This window comes from Mastomys coucha, unplaced genomic scaffold (assembly GCF_008632895.1).
Source record: "Mastomys coucha isolate ucsf_1 unplaced genomic scaffold, UCSF_Mcou_1 pScaffold1, whole genome shotgun sequence".
In the NCBI taxonomy this organism is placed as follows: domain Eukaryota; kingdom Metazoa; phylum Chordata; class Mammalia; order Rodentia; family Muridae; genus Mastomys; species Mastomys coucha.
The window spans coordinates 29,372,452-29,395,736 of record NW_022196891.1 but is presented as its reverse complement, the minus strand read 5'-3'; the positions used below and the strand labels follow the sequence as shown (position 1 = coordinate 29,395,736).

General features: G+C 49.4%; 1 protein-coding gene and 1 long non-coding RNA gene across 2 annotated transcripts in view; one reads left to right on the top strand and one right to left on the bottom strand.

The window, feature by feature from the left end:
* Positions 1-23,285, bottom strand: part of Lrrn2 (leucine rich repeat neuronal 2) — a 61,233-nt gene that overhangs the window by 20,465 nt on the left and 17,483 nt on the right.
* On the top strand, positions 15,356-18,019 carry LOC116099213. The gene is made up of 3 exons (XR_004122164.1): positions 15,356-16,157; positions 16,389-16,447; positions 17,345-18,019. It is a non-coding gene; the product is annotated as an uncharacterized LOC116099213 (long non-coding RNA).

Below are 23,285 nucleotides of genomic sequence, written 5' to 3'. Positions count from 1 at the left end.
CCCCCCCCCCCGTGTGTGTGTGTGTGTGTGTGTGTGTGTGTGTGTGTGTGCGTGCATGTGCATCCAGGAAAGGGCACTGGGTCCCCTACTGTTACAGCTATCTGACATGAGTGTTGATGTAGACAGTGTCAGTATGTTTTCTCAGGGAATGAACAAGGGAACTCTTCTCCCAGTAATAATGATTAAATCCCAATAACGAACACCCTCCAGCTTCTATATCTCCAGTGCCTCTCCTCCAGACCTCACAGCAGGGCCCAGAATGGCTTAGGTATGGCCAGACTTTGTCTCCTCCAGTTGGGAGAGAAGCACAGGTGCCCAGGGGACCAGCCTTGGAAGTTGTGTAGGAGTGCCACAGTCACAGCTGGAAAAATGGCTACTGGGTTGCCCACTTCTTGTGGGTCTGGTTGTATCCACGCCCAGGAAGATCTGGCTGGCCCTGAGGAAGGTATTAGCCCAACCTTCTAACGCTCCCTCCCAGAGCTTCCCAGCTGCCTCGGCTCAAGCCGGGCTGTCAGTGTCTCTCAGCCAGTCGAGATCACATCCTGCTGGGCTTGGCCCTGCAGGGGACAGCTGATGGCTTTCTCTGGTCTCAGCCAGGAGTCATTACACATGGAATGCCTGGTTTAAACAAGTAATTAGGTGACTGTATTAGAAATGTATGTGCTTCCCACCAGAGAAGGATGGAAACTTCCCAGACCGCAGTAACAGCTGCTCTCCTGCACAGCCTTTTCTGGGAGAGCCCTGCATCCTTCCTTCAAGCCAGGATCCAGAAGGGCTCTACACTGGACAAGTCGTCGGCCACGGGGCCCATTCCTGACTGCCTAGTGCCTGCTCAAACCTTGACCCTGGCCAGTTAAAACAATGGTAAAGTTATCTTGGAGGCTGTGGCCCCGCCCCCTGCTCTCCGGGAGGCTGTGGCTCCGCCCCCTGCTCTCGGGAGGCTGTGCCCGCGACCCCACGCCCCCGCCCCTCACTGGCAGCTGGGCTTGCTGGGGTCGGGGGTCACATCACCTTCACCTGCAGGAACTTCAGGGCAGAAAGGGATCAGAGGGGAGACCGGAAATCGACTTCCTGATAAATTTGCCCCACCTCCAAAGCTCCAGGTATTCAAAAAGCTTTCTGAGTTTGGGAGCCTATGGTGGGAGATTCCAGGCCAGAGCAGGTCTAGGTAGAAATTGTAGGTAGCCTCAGGGTTTAGTTTTGATGAGCTTCTCAGCAGCTGCTCAGTCCCCTATTCTGCTGCCAGCTTGATTCCGGATGCTGGCAAGCTTCTTGCCATGGCCACAGCTCTTTCTACCTGCAGGAAGCAAGCGGGGCCTGAATGAAGATGATGCTGAGGCGGCTTGCAGACTCTGTGTAGAGCAAGCGCTGGTCTCCTCTACCACGCAGGCAGTGATGGAGTGCCTTTCTCGGTACCTCATCCCCTTCCCCCCCCCCCCCCCCCCGCTGTGACAGCTCAGTATCTACCGTTCCCTGTCACCATGCTGACAGCCTTTAATGATGAAAACAGCCCCAGTGTCATATAAATTCTTCCAGAACCCTAGAGGCTAGGAGGAGATCAGGTTTGGGAAGCTGGGAACCAAATGCATTTCACTGTATGGCGAAAGAGAACACAGCCTCCAAAACATCAAAGACTTGTGTTCAAATCCTGCCCTGGCATCTTTCTAGCTCTATAACCTTGAACAAACGACTTAACCGTTCTGAATATCAGTTTCTAGATCATGAAACGAGAACGGTCGTTGACACTGTCGCCTTAAGTGTTAAATAGAGTCATCATGACAGAGAATCTGGCATAAGGCAGGGCAGATGTTCAACAAGTGAGGTCTCATCTCCAGTCGGCATGGGTAGGGACACTGAATTACAATGTTAGGTCTCAAATCTGGGACGAGCAGCTTACTGAGGTGCCTATTAACATATCAAAGCGGGCGCTGCCAGCCAGCTTCCCTCAGCCTCACCAGTACCTGCTCTGCAGATATCCTAGCTAGCATACCCCACTGCCTGCCCGAAACTCTCCAGCCTAGAGACAGGCTGGCCCTTTTCCCAACCTTCTCTTCCCTAGTGTGTGTGTGTGTGTGTGTGTGTGTGTGTGTGTGTGTGTGTGTATGTATGTATGTATGTAATTGCTATGCTGGACCTCTTGGCGTCTTTGCCTCTTGGCTGTTGTTCCTGGTTCCTGCTCTCCAGGCTCCTGGGCTTCTGGCTCCCTTTTACCCCCAGTTCCGTACAAGGATCCATTCAGTCTGCTGGCCATGGTCACTCTAGACTCTTCCAGATGCCTTTGGCTATGTTCTCCCTCATACCTATAATAAAGTTTCCTCTCTCTCTCTCTCTCTCCCTCCTTCCCTCCCTCCCTCCCCCCTTCATTCATGATCATTCTGGTAGCTCCAATGAAGTATGAGGGAAAGGGGGCCCTAGTCGGGTGGCCGCTTGGCCCTGTGGAAGTGGTAGGTAGAGGTACTCTCCCTGTGCTTCTGGCTGGAGCCCACCAGTCCTCATGGCTTCCCCACTGAAGCTGTCCCTGGAGCCACTCCCCAACATCCCACAGCGGCCATCTGGGCTCCCTTCTGTCGCTCATCTCTTCCCTCTGTCCTCAGGAGAGTTGCTAATCTCCTTGGTGACTCGGGCAGCTCCTCCTCCAGTCCTGCCACCACCTCCGTCCCTGCACTCACAGGATCTGGAGCTCTCCTCTGTGCTTCCAAGTCTTTAAGTCTGTCCTTCTGGAATGTTCTTGTCTGCTCAGGGAATTCTTAAGTTATTTGGCTCTTACCATCTCCCTTGTCATCCTCCCTGCTGCCATCATGCCGGCCCAACCTTAGCAGGAGCTGTTTCCCTAGCAACCTTAGCTGCCTCCCCTAGGCTGAGCTCCTCCCGAGCAGGGGCTGGGCACATGGCCAGCGTTCATTGGTTTGTGTTAGATGGAACAGATTATGGGGGTACCCTTTGATGGAAGCTTCTTGTTAAAGGAACAGTTCCTCTCCCACTTGGTTCTTACCAGAGGGAGCCTGGGCCTGTGTGTAGACAAGGCTTGGGGGCCAGGTCTGCTCAGCTGGAGGTGTATCCACCTGGAGTCTGCAATTCTCTACTTCATGCCAAGGCAGAAGCCACCATAGCTCAGGTATCAGCCTTTGCACCTGTGCAGCAGAATGGCAGGATGGGGATGAGGGAGGGAGGCACATGCATGAGAACTCACTCTTGGTCTCATCCCCCATCTAAGACTGACATCCTGCGGTTACAGATTGATGAAGGAACCAAGGCAACTGACTGGTCAGAAGCCTCCTGAGAAGCCACACAGCTAAAACTGGAGCCAGACTGGTCTAGCTCTGAAGAAGCAAGAGTTGGTTTATAAGATGCTTCCTTTTGCAACACAGTCCCCATAGGAGTCAGGGAAAGGGTCACACTGAAAGCCTGTACCTGTGTGGTTTATGTTCCTGCTATTTCTCTTTCATAGACCACAGAGGATAGGCATAAGAATGTACAAATTGATGCATTGGTAGATGGATGGATAGATGCATTTGAAGGTGGGTGGATGGATAGATGGGTTTGGGGGTGGTTGATGGATAGATGGGTTTGAGGGTGGGTGGATGGATAGGTGGATGGATAGATGGGTTTGGGGGTGGTAGATGGATAGATAGATGGGTTTGAGGGTGGTGGATGGATAGATAGGTTTGAGAGTGGTGGATGGATAGATGGGTTTGGGGGTGATGGATGGATAGATGGGTTTGAAGGTGGGTAGATAGATAGATGGGTTTGAGGGTGGTGGATGGATAGATGGGTTTGAGGGTGGTGGATGGATAGATGGGTTTGAAGGTGGGTAGATAGATAGATGGATTTGAGGGTGGTGGATGGATAGGTGGGTTTGGGGGTAGTGGATGGATAGATGGATTTGAGGGTGGGTGGATGAATGAGTAGGTGATATGATTGTTAATAGTGATTGTCAACTTGCCAGGACCTAGGATCACTGGATCCTGGGTATCTCTATGAAGGGTGATCTAGATGAGGGTAACTGATGTGAGAAGACTCATCCTAAACATGGATAACACCATTTCAAGGACTAGGGTGCTAGACTTCATAAAAAGGAGAAAGCTAATTGAACCTCAGCATTCATTTCTCTTTGCTTCCTGACTCTGGATACAGTGTAGCCAGCTGCCTGAAGCTCCTGTTGCTCTGATTGTCCCCGGACTGTATTTTCGAACTGTGAGCCCAAATAGCCCTTTCTTCCCTTAAATTGTTCTGTTGAGTATTTTTGTCACAGTAACAAGAAGAGTTACTTATACAAGTGAGTGGATAGATAGATGGATGAGTAGATGTGTGTATGGATTGGTGGGAGGAGAGACAGGTGTATGGGTGGGTGGATGGATGAGTGGATAAATGCATGGAGAGATGGGTAAATGTGTGCATGTGTATTTGTATATGTAAGCATATATGCTATATGTATGTGTGCTGGATAGTTTTATGTCAACTTGATACAAGCTAAAGTCATTGGAGAGGAAGGAACCTCAATTAAGAAAATGCCTCTATAAGATCAGGTTGTAGGCAGGCTTGTAGGGCATTTTCTTAATTAGTGATTGATGAGAGAAGGCCCAGCCCATTGTGGGTGGTACCATCCCTGGGCTGGTGGTCCTGGGTTCAACAGGAAAGCAGGCTGAGCAAGCCATGAGGAGCAAGCCAGTAAGCAGCACCCCTTCATGGCATCTGCATCAGCTCCTGCGTCCAGGTTCCTGCCCTGTTTGAGTTTATGCCCTGACTTCCTTCGGTGATGAACAGTGCTGTGGAAGTGTAGGCCAGATAAACCCTTTTGTCCCTAAGTTGCTTTGGTCATGGTGTTTCATCACAACAATAACTAGGACAAGAATGGATAAGACAGGGTGGATATAGATATGTGGATGGGTGGGTGGGTGACTAAATGGATAGATGGGTGGATGAATAGATGGATGAATAGGTGAATGTGTGCATATATATAATATGTGTGTGTGTATGTGTGTGTAAAACTGGTTGACTGAATTGCACAGGAACTGAACAGCGTGGGAGCATCCTAACACCTACTTCCAAGGCATCATCTACAAGTGACACCACCTGAAGCAGGGGCTGTCCCCTCTACTTACGGACAAGAAGCTCTAGAATGGCTCCTTCTCTGACTTGGTGACATCCCTGACCAGTTACTGACTTTGCACCCCACTGTGTGTGGCCACCTGTACTACCTGGCCAAAGTCTGCATGCTGAAGCATGGGAGGAGGACTGGAGGAAGGAATGGGGGAGAAGTCCTCTGTGTGAGGGAAAAGAAGCACCTGAAACACAGGAGAGAGAGGAAGAGCTGGGACCAGTCTGCTTGGCTCCAACCAGCCCATCTCCCCAGGGACTTGATGCCTTTATTTAGGTAAGAAATATGTGATTTGAGACTTTTGGTCCGTACTTTGATTTTTGGCATTTTTCCTTTTTATATGCATGTTACTGTTTTTCTTTATTTTTTAGTGAATATTCCTTAAAACAGACAAACAGACAAACAAACAAACCCTGTTGTTTCCATTGAAGTTGAGAGGAAACAGGAATGGAGAGCTACAGTTAGGGAACTGGAGTGTATAGAAAAGTGGGAGGAAAAGAGGGAAAGGGCTAAGAACTAGAGACAGGGTGGACACCCTTCCTGTATGGGTGAGCTGGGGCCCAGCCAAGACCCAGGCGGGCCACTCTCAGATCCTCACCAGGGTCCCAGAAACATTCACATACTCCCTCCGTGGGTGTCAGGGCTGCCCAGAGAGTGGCTGGCTTGTCAGTGGAACTGGAGGTGCTTTGGAGGCATTGGGAGCTGGCCTGTATTGATCAGAAGACAGCAAAGGAATGAGGAAGTGACGAAGGTTAGGAACAGACAGAAGGACTCTGGGGGTGGGCCTGTGGGGTTAATCGGTCATTTCCTTCAGGAGATTTCATGGGGCATTGAATTAAATAAAATACTATGCAATTGTAAAAGATGCTGTTCCACAGCGCATTAGATACACCGCCCTGTCGCTGCATCTGTCAGCCACCCTCAGAGTGACGGATGGCTTATCAAAAAGCCACTCTGACATTTCCAAATGGGATGTTTTGATAGAGATGCCATTCAACAGGCCAGAACCTCAGGTCCATCCTGAATGTAAATGAGGAACGTTTGCTTCCTTTGTCTCTTGACATAAAAGTGAGAAAATCTGACAAGTCTTTTTCCAGGACAACTAAGGATGGGAAGAGGTCATGGTCTGGAGATAGAAGGTGTAGGGAGTGGAAAGTCAAGGCCCAAAGAGTCCAGAGAAGAACAGCAGAGGTCTGGAGTCCAGAGGAAGCCAGGCCAGGCAAGATGGCTTAGGTTTTTGAAGCGAGTCACCTTGTGACTAACAAGAAAGGCAAGAAAGGAACAGGGCTGAGAACAGTGGCCTGAATTGTCCGATGTGGCAGTCTCACCTCCCAGGTGGCATCTGAGTGGCTGTGACTGTGGGGTTCCAAATGGAGCTGGGTGTACATGCAACTACAGTACATGGGTACTTGGAACAGAACCCAGGTCTTCTTCAAGAATAGCTGCCCCCCGCCCCACGTGTGTGTGTGTGTGTGTGTGTGTGTGTGTGTGTTTAAATGGTGAGCCATTGCTCTAGCCCCTGAAATATTTTTATATATGGGCTTAGTGATAATAATTTCTCCTGCTCCCATTTACTTATTTAATGTGTTCATTTGAATACTGTCATTGTACTGTATTACACTCTAGGCTGTATTCTATTTCTAGAGGACCTAGACTGTGGATCAGAGACTTAGGTTTGAATCCTGCCTCTACCAATTACTTGAGGACTCAGCTAAAGCTGGGCTGTCAGGGAGAGCACAGGACTACGGCTAGCTGTGTCAGGGGTTGGCATTGGGGACACAGAGAGAGGGACCTGGGCAGGCCACAGGTGAAGGGGGCCACTGCAGAGTCCTAACATGGCAGAGCTAGGAGAAGCCTGAAAGGTCCTCCATCCTAGACTCCCCAGGAATGCAAGCACGATGTTCTTTTCCTTTCCCTATGTCCAGAGAGATACACCTTTTAGCCTTGCAGACCCTCCAGTTAGAGCATCCACCTCAAACCAGTTACATGGCCCTGTCTGCCCTGCAGGGTAGGCTCAGGGGGTCCAGGCCTACTTGTTACCATGCAGTTGGGCCCTATCGCCCTCACTTTTCAGATGAGGAACCTGAAGCTCAGACACTCAAGTGTTACCCACGGTGGTCTCAGGCCTAGATCTCCTAGGACCTCAGCCTATCCCTGCTGGGTCCACTAGCATGTGAAAGGCAGCTGGCTGGGTAGGGTGAGCTTCTTCCAGGAGCATCCACAGCCTAGTGGAAGCTCCAGAGCCAAGGCCCTGCCTTCAAGTTGGAAGACATCAGAGGACAGGATTTGTAGATGGCCACAGAGCAGATCAACGTCAAAGCCAGCACCAGCACTCAGGATTCCTATTCCAAACATGTCCTCAAGCCACAGGGACTGGGGAGGGGTTGACAAGTGACCCCCTCTGCTGTAAGGGGCAGGGGGTGGAGGTGGGGAATACAATCCTTTCCCTGCTGCTGTTCAGGATCCGGGGGATGGATTAATCATGCCGATGACTAGCTCCCAAGGGCTTCTGGGCTGGATGGTTCCATAGCTAGAGGATGTTAGGGAGGTTGAAGGGCAGGTGAGGGGATTAATCTTTTCATCCCCAGAACACAGCTGCAGTACAGAATGCAGAATCCACTGCATGGATAGATGGATGGGTAGATGGGTAAATAAATCAAGCCGACCTAATCAGACGTGAGGCTGTGTGAGGGATAGGGCAAGGCAGAAGAATGGGTGGACCAGGAAGATGGTTCTCCCTTCCTTCATGCAGCCTTGGATGCAGCGGGCATTGTGGGTGTGGATCACAAGCAAGCGCTTTAAGAAGTCAGAGGGGAGAAGAGATACTGTAAGGATTGACAAACAGCAGGGAGAACTCTGGGATCCTACAGAGTTCTGACCTTGACCAAGACCAAGACCCTCTCTCTCTCTCTCTGGGCCTTGATTTGTTTATCAGGATTAGGGTTAAACTCATCAGACCAAGGTCACTTCCTCACTGACCCCAACAGCTGTAGGATGTGGACACTATGCATTTCCTCAGCTGTTGTGTCAAGGCGGGATGGTGGTGGGGGCAAGACCAGGTAGAGACTCTCTGGCAAGAGAGAGGCCGACAGATGTTCTGGAAGCAGGCCCCCAGAGATTGCACGGCTAGAGGTAACTGGCTGTGACAGGGCTCAAGCCTGTAGTCAATTCCATTCAATAAAACCTTGATTGCCTATGAGCCTTGTAAACAGGCAGCTTCCCTGTGGGCCGGAGACTCTCTTCCTTTTCCTCTTCCCGCTGTAGCCACCCTGGGCACTGTGCCAGCTCTAAAAGGTCTCTCAGCCCCAGCAGCAGGGTGGGTAGCTGAGGGTTAAATAACCACTGGCAGGTGAGGGCCTAGGCCTGGGGACAGTGAGAGTCAGAGGCAGCCGGAATCACTTAGCCCTCATTAGTCCAAATTAAAATCAGGAGCGAGATGACAATTACAATTTGCAGTGGGCTAATTGTTTTTCCTCAGAAGCTGATCGTTTTGCAGATTGGGGAAATTAATTGTTTAAAATCCCAGGTGGACTGTCTTTGAACCCAGTGGAGGGAGGCAGGCCCTGCCTCCACCTGGACAGCGCTCCCTAAGGTAGCCACTAGTAGTGATGTTCTGCCCTTAGAGGTCCTCACGAAGTGCCAGGGTGGGAGGGAGCTTTGGCCGGCATGACCCCATCTGCCATCAGACTAGAGGACCCTGGGCCCTGGGAAGCCACCTTGGGTTTGCTAGATGTTTCTGTTTCCCTTGAGGATTTAATGGCCACCACAATATTCATTCACTTACTACACCCAACAGCCCATTATGCGCCAAGCACTAAGGGGACATTGCTATGCACACTATAAATTCTGGTCTCATGGGGGTGACATGGGATGAGGGCATTGTATGTGACAAAGGTGACAAGGGCTCAGAAGGCACTTTGTAGATAGAAGAGTCCTCGAAAGACCTCCATTATGGAACCTGGTGACCCTGCTATCTTACATGGCAAAAGACTTTAAGGTTAGAGAGTGGGACAGCTCTAAGCTGTGTCTAAGGCCACACCTACTCCAACAAGGCCACACCCACTCCAACAAGGCCACACCCACTCCAACAAGGCCACACCTCCAAATATGCCACTCCCTGGGCCAGCCAGATGAATCCTCTAGAGGAAGCGGAAGAATGCCAGGGTTTTGGGATTTGATGTACATCTCACTGCTTCTGAGGTACAGGAAGCTGTGCAAAAGGCAGCAGAGAGACTCTGGGGACTAAGGGTGGCCTCAGCCGCTGGCCAGCATAGAAACAGTGTTGGTCTTTGGCTTCATTAGGGTTTTACTTCTGTGAACAGACCCATGACCAAGGCAACTCTTATAAAGGACAACATTGAATTGGGGCTGGCTGACAGGCTCAGAGGTTTAGTCTATTATCATCAAGGTGGGAACATGGCAGCCTCCAGGGAGACATGGTGCAGGAGGAGCTGAGAGTTCTACTTCTTTATCTGAAGGTCACTAGGGGAAGATTGTCTCCGAACATGGCTAGGATGAGGGTCTTAAAACCCATGCCCACAGTGACACCCTTCTAACAAGGCCACACCCACTCCAACAAGGCCACACCCACTCCAACAAGGCCACACCCACTCCAACAAGGCCACACCTCCAAATATGCCACTCCCTGGGCCAGGCAGATTGAAGCCACCACAGTCTTACAATAGGACCTGATGTCACCAATCACACAAGTGGGGTGTAGAGCAGATCTCTTCCGTGGTCTGCCCGACACCTTGGTTTGGCCTTTTGTAGCCTAAACCTGAGAAAATAGCAGGTTGCACAGCTGGACCTGTGAGGGGCAGGACCATGAGACGATGCTACGCGTGAGGCTTGAAGCCATTACCACTGGTGACTTATCATGACAGCAATAGAAACCTGAGCTGGGGTAGTCAGGGTAGTGGTGTGGTGCCCCTGTACTTCGGCAGCTTCTTGGAAGAAGAAACATAGGAACTGAGATTGTAATGATGAGGGAGCAGAGAGGAGGATGGCCAACTTGTTTCTACCTCCCAGTGTTAGCACTGAAGACCTGCAACCCCGAACCTTTCCAGCCTGGGAACGAATGAGGAACATTTTGGGATGCAAACTGAGTAACTGAGGATGGAGCCCCTCCCCCTGCTGTGTGGCTGGACAGGCACCACTGCCAGCCTACCTTACCCTGTCCTGCCTGGTGTCACCTCCCTCCTCTCTGCTTCCCTTCCTCAGCTGGCCCCCTACTAGTGCTCAGGTGTCTCCATGTGCCAGGGTACCAGGTGCCTGCGGCTGCCTTCCCCAGCAGGGGGTTGGCACACTGCCAAGCAGCGCATCTCACAGGGGGGATTTTTCTTTCAAGTTGTCTTTAATTAGGGAGACAATAGGAGGCTGCGAAGAAGGTAAGGGGAAGGTGGTGGACTGTTTCAAGGTCTGTCAAAACAGTGGCTGCACACCTGAAGAGCCTCATGGAAGTGGAACGAGAGGGAGGGAAAGACAGGCAGGCACTGGGACCCTCTCTGCTGCCCTGTCACTCACCCTGTCCCTCCCATCTACGAGTGGGCGTGTGGGCACTGTGGAAGAGCAAAGGGCTGGTTACATAGTCATCTTTTGTCTCATTATGTTCCATGTCTGGCAAGTTAATTGCCCTGGATCTCAGTTTCCTCTTCTGTACAGTTAGAGTAGAAATTCCTTAGAGATGTCAAAAAGTGATCCCATGTGGAGTAGGGATTGGATAAATGGCGGCTGTTTCCTGTAGGAGAGCCATACCTCCCAGAGCTAGATGGCAGGCCCCCCTTGCTGAACAAAAACAACTGGGATTGTAATGCCTCTAATTAGGCGTTCATGAACCCATAGGCGGGAGGATTAGCGAGTCAAGGCTATTCTTGGCTACGAAGGAAGTTTAAGATTAGCCTGGGCTACACAGGACCTCATCTCAAAAAGAAAAAAACCAGCAAACCAAAGGCAGAGCACACCCAAGAACCACAGAGCCCTGCTAGCTGCAAACCCCATGCTCTTTCCTGGGGCTTCGGGCTGCTCAGAGGGCGGGGTCCAGAGACCTATGAGGGAACTAGCTCCAAGTAGGTGATTCAGATGTGAAGCTGTGTCCACCCTGCCGTCTCAGGGTAGCGTCTCCAGAGCCATGATCTCCTTTTCTGGAGCTGCTGGCTTGGGGTGAGTCTTTTCCCACTTCTACTCACTCCTTACGGCTTGTTCCTTGGGCAGATTTGACCCCTTAGCAACGTAAGCTGGTCCTCAGGGTGCTTTTTTTTTTTTTTAGATTTATTTATTTTATATATTTGTGAGTACACTGTCACTGTCTTCAGACACACCAGAAGAGGGCATCAGATCCCATTACAGATGGTTGTGAGCCACCATGTGGTTGCTGGGAATGGAACTCAGGACCTCTGGGAAGAGCAGTCAATGTTCTTAACCACTGAGCCATCTCTTCAGCCCTAGGTCAGTGGCTTTTGAAGCAAAGACCTGCATGTGCCTCATTCTGCTTTCCAGTGGGAGAAATGGAGGGGGGGCCAGGTTTGCTTTCCCATCCCAACCTCCAGAAGCACATGCCCAGAACTTAGCATCTGCGACTCATGGGCAGGATGAAAGCCCAATGCCTCTCCACTGAATTCTAAATGTCAGGGATGTTCACACTTCTCTGGGTTCCACTCCTCTGCTGTGGGGTAATGATAAGCTGGCCCCTATACTGGGACCCACCAGGGCCTGCTTTAAGTACTTAGCATGGATTCCTGCATCTAGTCCTGTGATGTGTTTACCCTCATTTGTAGGCAAGAATGTAAAGAGACAGGGCCATGCAGCTAAAGCTGGCATTTAAATCTTCACAATTTAGCCTCAGACAGAGTCTGTGTCCTAAACCCTTCATGCTGCACGTGGGCACTCTCTTCTTCCTCATTGTGAATCCATTCCACGTCCATGCTACCTTCTCTCTGCCAGGGTACAGGGACAATATACAAGCTAGACATGATCCAGTGTCTGTCCTGAGGAAGCCTTTTATCCAGCAGGGCACACGGGAAGAGGTGACTTATGGCTATGACATGTTGTATGGACCACTTGCAATCTAGGATGCTAGCTTTGGGGACTGTACAGTGGCCACCCATCTTCTCTTAGCTTTTGTTATTTCTGTTTCCTCTTCTGCCCTCTGGCTCTCTGTATCTGCATGTGACAAATCACACCCATTGGTAGGTACACAATAATATTATTATTGAAAAATGAGAAAAGACAAAAAAACAGGGAGGAAATTTAAACTATGTTCCAGCTCCCCTCCCGGGGCTAACTGCTGTTATACTTCAACATTGTCTCGCCAGCTTTTTCCTGTGGTGTTAAACATTTTTGTCTCTCTCCCTGTCTCACGCCATCTTTTTTTTTTTTTTAACCTTGTTTTTTTTTGATACAGTACGTCTTCCAGTTGCTTTTGGAAATTATTCATTTTTATTTCATGCATGTGAGCGTTTTTTGTGCCTGCAGGCACATTATGTGCACCACATGCACGCAGTGCCCTTAGAGGCCTGAAGAGGGAGTTAGGACTCCTGGAACTGGAGTTAGAGATGATTGTGAGCTGCCATGTAGGTGCTGCAAAGCAAACCCAGATCCTGGGCTGTGAGAAACAGAGGAAGGCCCTCAGGGATGAAGTTCTGAGTGAATGTGTATTGTTGACATGGGTGTAGCCATGTCAAAGACCCCAATGCCTCAGCCTCATGAGACCCTCCCCAGTGAAGCTCAGAGGTATGACAAAGCCTGCCTTGGGGGAGGGGGTCCAAGTACAAATGCTAACAGTGTATGCAGAAAATGTCCAGCCATAGCTATCTCTGCCCCACACCATGACTACAGCTGAACAGTTCCCCAACAGAGACAGCTCCTACTCAGATTAGCTAAACCTACTTCCTTGATTTAGCTATACACAATAAATAAACCCTGCCCCCTTGACTCAGTCTGTATGCAATAACCCTGCCTCTCCACATAATACACAGGCAGAGCTTCCAGGGTGCTGAGGCTTCTCCATCGGAGAATCCAGACCACTCAGTCCTAGCTTCTTTGTAAGGGGTTGTCTTTTCTTCATGCCTGCATTGCCCCAGTCAGGTCGATCCCTACAGCCATGCAAGAACTTGGCATAATACAAAAGCAGTAAGTGTCCTTAACTGCTGAGCCATCTTCCCAGCCCTTTCCTGCTGCTTTGGAAAAAAAAAAAAAAGACAAAAGTAAGTTTCTTGAAAAATTTCATGCTTACACATTTTTCAATCTGCAGGGCTAACTAACATTTTGGTAGGATTTGACATCGAAACAACCTGCTCCCGGAATTTCTAAAGGTACTTTTCCATCATCTGCTTGCTGCCAGGATAGCTGCTGAGAAGTTTGCTGTAGCCCAAAGCCTGTCTTTGTCTTTCTAGATATTTGCAGAATCCCGATTTTATCCTTGATATTGCAAAATTTGAGGCAGGGTCTTGACATGTTACTCAGGCTGGTTCTCAAACTCCTGGATTCAAGCAAGCCTTAGCTTTCCAAATTCTGGATTTACAGAATGCAACAACGTTGTTACATTCAGCTTTAGTGGGGGCTCTTTATTATTATTTTTAATTGTGCCCATCACCAAGAGGACCTTTACAATCTAAAAAGTAATCATCATTATTTAGAGAAAGCGAACACCCATACAATGTATAGATATGTATTTAAAGTGTTGGAGACCAAACCTAGAGTCTTGTGCATGCTAGCAAGGATTTTGCCACAGAGCTATATCCCGGACCGGACCGTAGTGTATCAGGAAAGAGTCTTGATATGTAGCCCAGGCTGGCCAGGAACACTTGACCCTCCTGTTTTGTCCCATGAATTAAGATTCAGGTGTGAGCCACCACACCCAGACAGAACATAAATTTTACATTTCCAAGAGCTCATTCTTCTTTTTTGCATTCAACCTTAAATACCTACCAGCATGGATGAAAATGGATAGCAAATAGAATAAGATATATAACCATGCATTACAGTATTGCTATCCAATCACACCAGGAATGAAAGTAACAATGTGTGCGGCAAGATGGAACCTTGAATGCACATTGGTGCAAGAAGCCAGACATGAAAAGCTGTACACTAAATGATTTTGCTTATATAAAGTGTCAGGGCGGGCTGCTTTAGAGATATAGGAAGGAGTTGGTAGTTGCCAGGGATGCGGGATGGGGGAGTAGGTACCTATTAATAGGCACAGGGTTTCCTGGGAAGGGTCATAAAAATATCCTAGAATTAGGGGTGATGGGTGCATAGCTTTGTGAATCCATAAAACCCCACTAAATTGTGTGTGATAATAGGATGAATTTTATGGAGTCTGAGCTAGTCCCTAACTTTAAAAAGCATCCCATGCTCTTATTTTGTGGCCATAATATCTCCTTGGAGGATATCACCTACGGTGGCCCCCATACTTTCACCATAATGTTTGATTTCATCACATTATTTTTATTTGTTTTACATTTCCCCCCCCAATATTAGAAATTTTCTTTTAGAATCTAGTGGTTCAAGAATCATCGACCAAAGCCAATGGTTAGAATTTTTGAGAGAGGCCTTGAAAGGCTGACTTAAAACATTCCATATGCTCAGGCAGAGCTGTGAGCCGGCAGGTGTCACCCTGAGAACTCAACACCAGCATCACCAGCACCCCCAGAACTGCTGGAGAAGGGGTGGGACAAAGACCTCCTCATGTTGCCTGCAAGCGTTTGGCAACTCTCCATTTTTCAAGCTTGCCTCATCTCCATTTGTGTGTATTGGTGCTTACATCCCCAGGTATTCACTTCTTAGTCAGTGTCTCAGGGTTTTATTGCTTGTGAAGAGACACCATGACCAAGACAACTCTTATGAAAGAAAGCATTTCATTGGGGCTGGCTTACGGATTCAGAGGTTCAGTCCATTATCATCATGGTGGGAAGCATGGCAGTGTGCAGGCAGGTATGGTGCTGGAGAAGGAGCTGAGAGTTCTACATCTTGATCCACAGGCAGCAGAAGGGAGCCACACTGGGTATCGCTTGAGCACACTACACCTCAAAGCCCGCCCCCACGGTGACACACTTCCTCCAATGAAGCCACACCTTCTAACACTCCCTGTAGGGCAAGCATTCAAACACAGGAGTCTGGGAGTGGGAGAGTTGTGGGGGGTGGAGGGGAAGCATTCCTACCCAAATCACCACAACCTATCAAGGAAAAAATGGTTTTCTCTAGTGTGTTTTGTGGGGTAAGGGAGGGACAGTCATAGGTTGAGATGTAGAGTTAGGTGACCTAGGGTGTCACTGTTCCATACCATTGTTTAAGGGCCATGGGGTTCTGAGCCTTTGTGTGGCTCTGTGGCAGGAGTAGCCCATCCCTCCTCTCTGCCCTCCCTGTACCCTTCTACAAAGCTTTTTGCTCTCTTCCAAGTCCACGTACTGTCTTCAGTTTCCATCATGGGACGGAAGCTTCTCACTAGCTTTTGCTCTCCTCTCCCTGCCCCTCTTTAGCTTTCGTTTCAGTGTGACTTGGGAGGTAGCGGGGAGACCCTTGGATGTGTTTAGTCTGATATGCTTAACCAGAATGCCTTCCTAGCTCCTGCTGTAGCAGACACTGGCATTTCAGGTTTCGGATAAAGTTGTGTCTGCTGTCCTGACCACGACCTACCATGATATGGTCTGTATTGCTGACCTGCGAGGGTTGAGACTGGGTACCAGGAGGACTAGAAGCTGGGGACTGTGCCCCTGCTAGGGACTCTTTACAGTTCCAAGCCATATTTTAGCGCATGTTATGGGGGAAACGATGTGGTCCTCTCTATTTTATAGACTCAAGGGCTGTATCCCTTGAGAATGTCAAGGGTCTATTGGACCTCTGTTGCTATGGAAACCAGTTCCCTCACGGCAATCATGTTTGTAACATCCTCAGCGATGTGATGCTCACAGATTGGAGTATAGCAGTCCCCAGCTAGAAAGCCACCTCCCCCTCACCACTGGCCACATCCTTTCATGAGGTCTCCAGGGTCTCCTAAGCCTGAGTGTCTTGCTGAAGAGTGTGTCAGCTCAGAGGAAAAGGAGAGGATGAGCCTGTTGGCCTGGTAAGGTCCAGAATTACTCAAGGCCACTTGGAACTGCTTTGAAACCCACTTCCTAGGACTCCTGCTTTCACACTCACCTGTGTGTGTGTGTGTGTGTGTGTGTGTGTGTGTGTGTGTGTGTGTGTGAAGTTTGGAACAGAGCTCTTAGACTGTGTGTGGGTGTTGGATAGTTCAAAAGTCATTTCTTTTTGGTTTTGAAATGCATCATAGGTTTCTTTTTTTTTCTCCCAGCATACTTACTATGCAAATGAGTTAATATGTGTGAAGTGCTTAGAACAGCCCGGCTCATGGTAAGTGCTTTATAAGTGTTTGCTATTATTATTATTACTAAAATTGTATTTAGCTTGGGTCCGTATGAAAACAAATTTGCATTCCCTGCTTCTTTGCAACAATCTTAACAAAGAAAATGGATGCCACGGAGACCCAGAGACTGAGAAATCCTGGGTCTTCTTTGGACTTCTTTACATAACGGGATAAGACACCATCTATCATTTGCCTGTTCTCTCGCTTTACTGGAATGACACGTTACCAAGAACTAATGCTGGTGCTTACGAAGGCCCTGCTATGGCCTCTTTCCAGGGTGTCCTCCTGGCTGCCTTCTCTGGGGCAGGGAGGATCGGGAGCCTCTTCTTCTCCTCTCCAATTTCCTTGCTCACTGCTCCTCCCAGCCGTCCATTCTCTCATTTGTAATTGTGTCCCATCTCTCCCTGCCCTCTCTACCAGGACCACCACCACTTTCTTCTCCATGTCTGGGCTAAGCACTCTTAGAAGCTGCCCTTGTTCATTTTTACAGTCAGAATGCCCAGCATGGGGCCTGGCATGTAGTAGACATTAACAATGTTTGTTTTTCTTTGGGGGATAGTGATAAATGTCACCTTATTTCTCTAGGAGCTGCCCAGTGTCCTCCACCTGCTCCCTCCTCTCTTCTTCACACACACACACACACACACACACACACACACACACACACACACACGCACCCTCTACCTTCACCTGGGCAGTGGCTCCTCTGCCTGCCCGGGTGAGGGAGGAGACCGTGTTTCCCATTGCCAGGAAAGCCCTTCTGTCCCAGCTGGGGAGAAGGGCTGGACGTGGTTCTCCGGCTCAGAATGTCAGCACTGATACCTCCACACTGGGAGGAGGCTTGTTCTGTGCCATTTCCATCTCATTTGTCTCTTCATTTGTAGCTGAAATTGGCCAATTTCATCTGGAGTGTGCCTGGACTTCCCAGCAACCCGCACCCACAAACGAACAACTTTAGTCGCTGTCTAGAGAAGGACTGGCAGGAGCTAGCCCGGGGTCTCCCCAACTGAGCCTCCCGTGTACTGTTTTGAAGAATGACACCCCTACATGTGGTCTCTACCCCTGAGTGTAGCCTCCACAAGAGTGAGCCAGGAGGACTAGGAACTGAATGACAGGGCTTTAGGGTTAGGCTTGACTGTTTTCGGTGTCTCAGGAGAAGCCAGAGCACACAGGACAGGAGAGAGGTGGCTGGCCCCATTGAAAGTAGGCAGCACAGACCTGCTCAAGGGAAGAAGTCAGATTCGCTTCAGGTGAAGCCAAGAACCAGTAAGATGAATCTGCGTGGCCAGGCTCCAAAATCGCTTCTCTCGTTAAGGACCATAAGGGAACAAGGGTGGTACTGCGTACGCTAGGCCTCGGTCTGGAGTGATAACTTGGGGACCACTGCATACCTCACGTTCACGTTCATCAAGTTCCATACTGAGAATCTGCTTGTTCTTTATGAATTCTACCACAAGAGAGCATGGGGGAGTGGGGAATCCCTCAGTGTTTTCCAAACTTTATGGTGTTTATTATCTCATTGGAGCTTATTTGAAATACAAAGTTCTAGAACCCTAGGTCTGAACTGCAAATGTATTATTCATTTTTTCATTATGTATTCACTATATATAGCTGCTAGATCCTCGGACTTCAATTCACAGCTGCTGCTGACCATTGCTGGGGAGTTGGACTACAGACTGCAATAAATTCCCGTACTATATAGAGACTACCTATAAGTTCTATGCCTCTAGAGAACCCTGATACAATGGGGGATCTGTATTTTTAATGCTCCCCACCCCTAGGGGTATTTTGACAAGTAGTCCACAGGCCATGTAAGAGCACAGAGGATCTTGTGACAGAGACAACCATCTAGACAAAGGGTCTAGATTTTGCCAGGAACCATATAAGTGGCTACGTGGTAAGGGATCCCCAGTTGCCCATGGTTGTCCACTGTGTCAATAAGGCAAGTGCTGTCAGAACTGCAGATGAGACAGTTGACTAAGCTTGGATCAGAACAGGACGAAGACAAGGGGAGAAATATCCCTCCATGCCAGGAGCTTTTTCTAGAACTCCTGTCCCTGGCACCTGCCCAGGATGGCTGGGCAACCTCATCAAGTGGCCAACTGCCCAGCGAGTGCAGTCCTCAGCGGACGGATGGCAAGAGACTGCAGGGTCTGCAGAGTGGACCTCGTTAGTCTCGTTAGTCTCGCATTCCTCAGCAGGCACCTGCTGTTCAGCAGGATGGAACTCGATCCCAAAGACGCTGTGACTGGAGACGTGCCCCTGGGGAGGGTGCAGACTAGGTGGCATTTCAATAGAGAGATGCCAGGGCACACTGGGTGTCTGAAAGCATGTGCAAATGATGTCTGCTGAGCCGCCTTTGAAGACCTAAGAGGGCTCTGACAGAAGAAGCAGAGCCACACACAGGCCATGGGACAGATTTCCAGTATCGGCCCTTCACAAGCCCACCATCCACCATGTAATGCTCCCTTGCTTTACAGGCGATGGCATCAAGATAGGTCACCAACCTGTGCAAAGCCACCAGCCGACACACGCAGTGGGACCTGGACTCAGGCCCATACGGCCCTGGAATCTGTTGGCTGTCCTTGCCATTTTCCTCAGTCTGTGATAGGATAGTTAAGGATTTCTCAAATGTTCTTACCTTACTGTAGTTTATTAGTGTGCTAGGTGAAGTGGGTGCTGAGCTCTACGCTATTGAGCAGAGATCAATCTGCAGTCAAAGAGTGACAAACCCAGGCTGAACAGTCGATCAGTAACTGGGACCTGGAGCTGAAATAGAAGGTGGATACTCCTAAGTTGGCTGCAGTCATTTATCACTGGGGATGGCTCTTCTCAAGATACAGCCTATTTAACAAATTTTAGAAACTGACTTTTCCTGGGCCCTTTCTTTTCTCAGAATGACTCAGGGACCGGGCTGAGGAAAATGACCTCCATGGGGAAACAGAGGCCCAGGAGCTTTGGTGGGGTTAAAAGGTTCATAGGACCCCAAGCCGGAAGTGAAGCATGGATCCACGTTTCCTTCTGGCTTCCCTTCCACAGCCTTTGAGATGTCCCTTCAGCCCGTGTTTTCGGCCCTAGGTGCCCTCTCGAGTCTTTCATTTGAACCATAGATGCCGAAGGTGCGGTGAGGTCACCAACCAGCGCTGGGGTGGGGAGACAGGAGAGCAATGCACAGGCCTCAGCTCCTGGACATGGATGGGGCGTGTCAGCATAGGGAGGGGCAGGGGATGTCATCTGCATGATACTTCTCACCAGTTAACCGGGATAGCAGGCAGCCTACCTACAACACAGGAGGCACGCGAGAAGCAGCTGGCTCTGGGCTATTCTGTGGTAACAGCTGGTTCTGGGTTATCCTGTGGTAACCACGCTCATCCAGTGTTCAAAGTCTTTGAACAAGTGCAGCTTGGGGCACGCGTGTGGTTGTTGTTCACTTGCTCCTTCGCAGCAAACATTTTGAGCCAAATGTGTCTTCTCCTGGCTGCCCACTTTACACTGGGAAATGCACCCTGCCTTCTCCAACTCGGCGCTAATTAGAGCAGTGACTGGGGACTCTCCTGTCAACACAGCACGCTTCAGCACTGGTGGACATTCTGCTTTATCCTACAAGCTGTTTGTAATGTCTGTTCCTGTTCTCCATTCTTTGCACCCTGTCTTCTATCACCTCCCTCATGGAAAGGCAGGACACAGCCCCCACAGGCTAGCATTCATCTTCCCAGCCTGACCCTTGGGAAGGCTATTAAACTGCTGTTGCCAGATATAGGCGGAGAGGGGGAAAAAATGAAACAGTGCTCAGAGGAGCAGTGGAGGGCAGAGGGACTCAGAGTCTGTGCCATCCATAAGTCAAGCCAAGGAGAAACAAGGTGAGCTTTTAAGGGAGAGATATCTCCCAACCAGCAAGGCCAGGGGGAATGGGCTTCCACAGGAAGAGGCCAGACTCTGCAGGAGGGTCACTGCTGCTCCATCTCAATGAAAGTATTAGACAGCATCCCTTCCTAAGGCACTGCAGAAGAGAATATAGAAGCCGGTAGATTGGCCCTATAGAGAGATCCATGATCCCAGCTCATCCTTCTTCCTCTGGCTTCAGCCCCAGCACGCTGCGCAGCCTGATGGAGCACACTCTGCTGTGCACCATCTGCACCGTAGATGCTGGCAGGTGTGGTCTCTGCTGTCCTTTATGCCCTCTCTGCCAGCCCACCCCTTCCACCCACCTTCCCTATGGCGTACAGGGAAAGAGCTCTTAAACTGTACTCATCCCTTCCCACCCCAGGAAACTTAATTCCTTCCTCCCCTTCCTCTGCCTTTAAGACGAACAGTGTCCCGCAGATCTCTCCTGCTTAAGCCTCGGTGATTTGCTTCTGGAACTCTGAGTTCTTCTTTGTTTTTCCTCATCTCCCCAGCTCCCAACCTCTGGGAGCTCCTGGCCTCCGTTAGCAGGGCTAAGAACCCTGATTCTGAACTCCTAGCTCCACGCCTCCCTTGAACTCTGTTCTTTCTGGGCCAAACCTCTGCTTACCCACAGGCCCATTCTCCTCTTTCACGGGCTCTCCTTACAACCGCTTGTAATCTCTTGAACTGCCAGAGTTGGCCCAGCGGCCATCTTTCACACAGATTTTTTTTCCCCTTCCCGTTCTGTTCCCTCAAGCACCAAATTCTACTTGTGTTTTTATTCTACCTATGTATCCTCAATCAGATAGGTTATCCCTCACAGCAGGGATGGAGAAAGGAAGAGACTGTGGTTCCTACAATCCTTTTGACCACATACCCCAGTGATCTAAACTTCCCAACAGCACCACTCTGGGGAATGCACCTCCAACACACTGCCCTTTGGGAGTCCCTACTCAGAGCATTATACATCTCTTTGCTGCTCCAACGGCAGAGGGGCTCATACGTTCCAGGGCCTGAGGATGCAGTTCCAAATGGACACCAGGAAGCCACAATTACCATTGAGTCTTGCTTTCAACTGTTTGTAAAATAAACATCTCAGCAGAAAGTGCTTGCTTTCCTCCCAGTGTTTTTCCCCCTGAGTTTGTGAATCCCTGGGGCACTGCTGCTGAAGAGCAAGTTACGAGAGAACTATTCTCCAGTGCCCAGCATGAGCTCAGCAGACAGGAGCCGCCTCCAGGATTCAGCTCAAAACAGACACTTTTCCATGTACAACTATGGGCACGGAGCCTTGGAGATGAGGTAGGTCCAATTATTCAGAACCACTTCTAGGAGGAGTCTAAGCCATTGGTTCTTTCTTGAGCTTACTTATACCGGTGGCCCTTGGTAAGGCCTTGGTTGGGCCAAACTGTAGGTTTTCTTCAAGGCCATGGGCATATTTCCACACACTCCCTGTATCAGTCCTACCATGGAGACCCAGTGAATCCTTAGTCTATCTCTACAGGCAGTGATTGATTCTCATCACCCTACCAAAGAGAGGGAGACAGGAGGAGCTCAACCAGACATCTCTTGGGTGTTGTACCCATGGCAGAGCTGGTCCAACTCAGACTTCCTTTCCAGTCACTTAATGCCTTCTGGTGCTGCACACCTCAGGTTGAGGACTAAGAGCTTCACAAATCCTCCTTAATTAAGCCTCCTGGGACCCCTACTGAGTGGTAATGACTTGTCGGCCCCTTCCATGAGCAAAAACACCCAGGCAGATTTTACAGCTTAGGGTGGGCATGTTCAGGACCTAACAGATTGTTTTTATAGGTAGAGCCTGCACACCTTGACCCAGGACTACTCAGCCTGACCGGGGATCTGACATCTTGACCCAGCACTTCCTGGGAAGGCAATGGTGACAAGGAGCAGGGGCTGCAATGGTTGCTCGGCATTTTGATTAACAGAGCAACCTGCAGGTGAGATGCAAACTACCATGCAAATATGGAAATTACAAGACAGTCAATAGTTTGGGCATTTTAGGCAACAAGATGGCAGACCTGTCTGTGATCAACATTTACAGTCCCAGTTTTACGTTTGCTCCAAGTAAAAAGGGAAGTGTGGATGTCGGGCGCAGTGCCAGGAAGATCTAGTCTTGTCCTGCTAATGGTGGCACTTAGGGCAAGCTGTATGTGACTCTCACTCATGGTAACACAGGAATATCTCATGGGCAAGCATTTACTGAGGACCTACTGTGTGTAGAAGAACTTCCCAGGTGCTAGGGTAAGAGCATACACTACCCTCATGAAGTAGAATGCAGTGGAATAAACACCTGTTCGTTTTCTCTCATTTAGTAGTTACTAAGTGCCATTTGCTAGTCATGGGACCCTGAGCGTGTTGGTCTCCTCACTTGTAAAACCGAGTGAGACACTTATCTCCTGGTGGCTGAATGGTTCAACAAACAGTAGCACATCCAACCCTCTCTTGGAATACTAGTCAGCAACAAATGATGGACAGATGATCGAGGTTGACCACGACTTGATGGACCCGAAGGAAAGTATGCTAAGTGCAGAGAGGAATAAAACTCATAGTAAATGATTACAGCCTGTGCGATTCATCTTATGGAACATCTGGACATCCTATAAACTGTAGTGACAGAACATAACATCTGGACATATAACTAGTGTCAACAGATTGGTGGGAATACACTGTCACAAAGGGACAGCAGAGCAGAGCCCTGTGCCTCCAGTTAACTATTTGCATTATTTAGTAACGTGAGATAATGTCTCAATGTGTAGCTCAGGGTAGCCTGGAACTCTCTATGTAACATAGGCTAGCTGTGAGTGCCGGCATGACAGACATGTTCACCATGCCTAGCTTCTGTTTAGTATCTTGATTTCAGTTATAGTTACACAAAGACACACACGCACACACACACATACCCACACATACACACACACACAC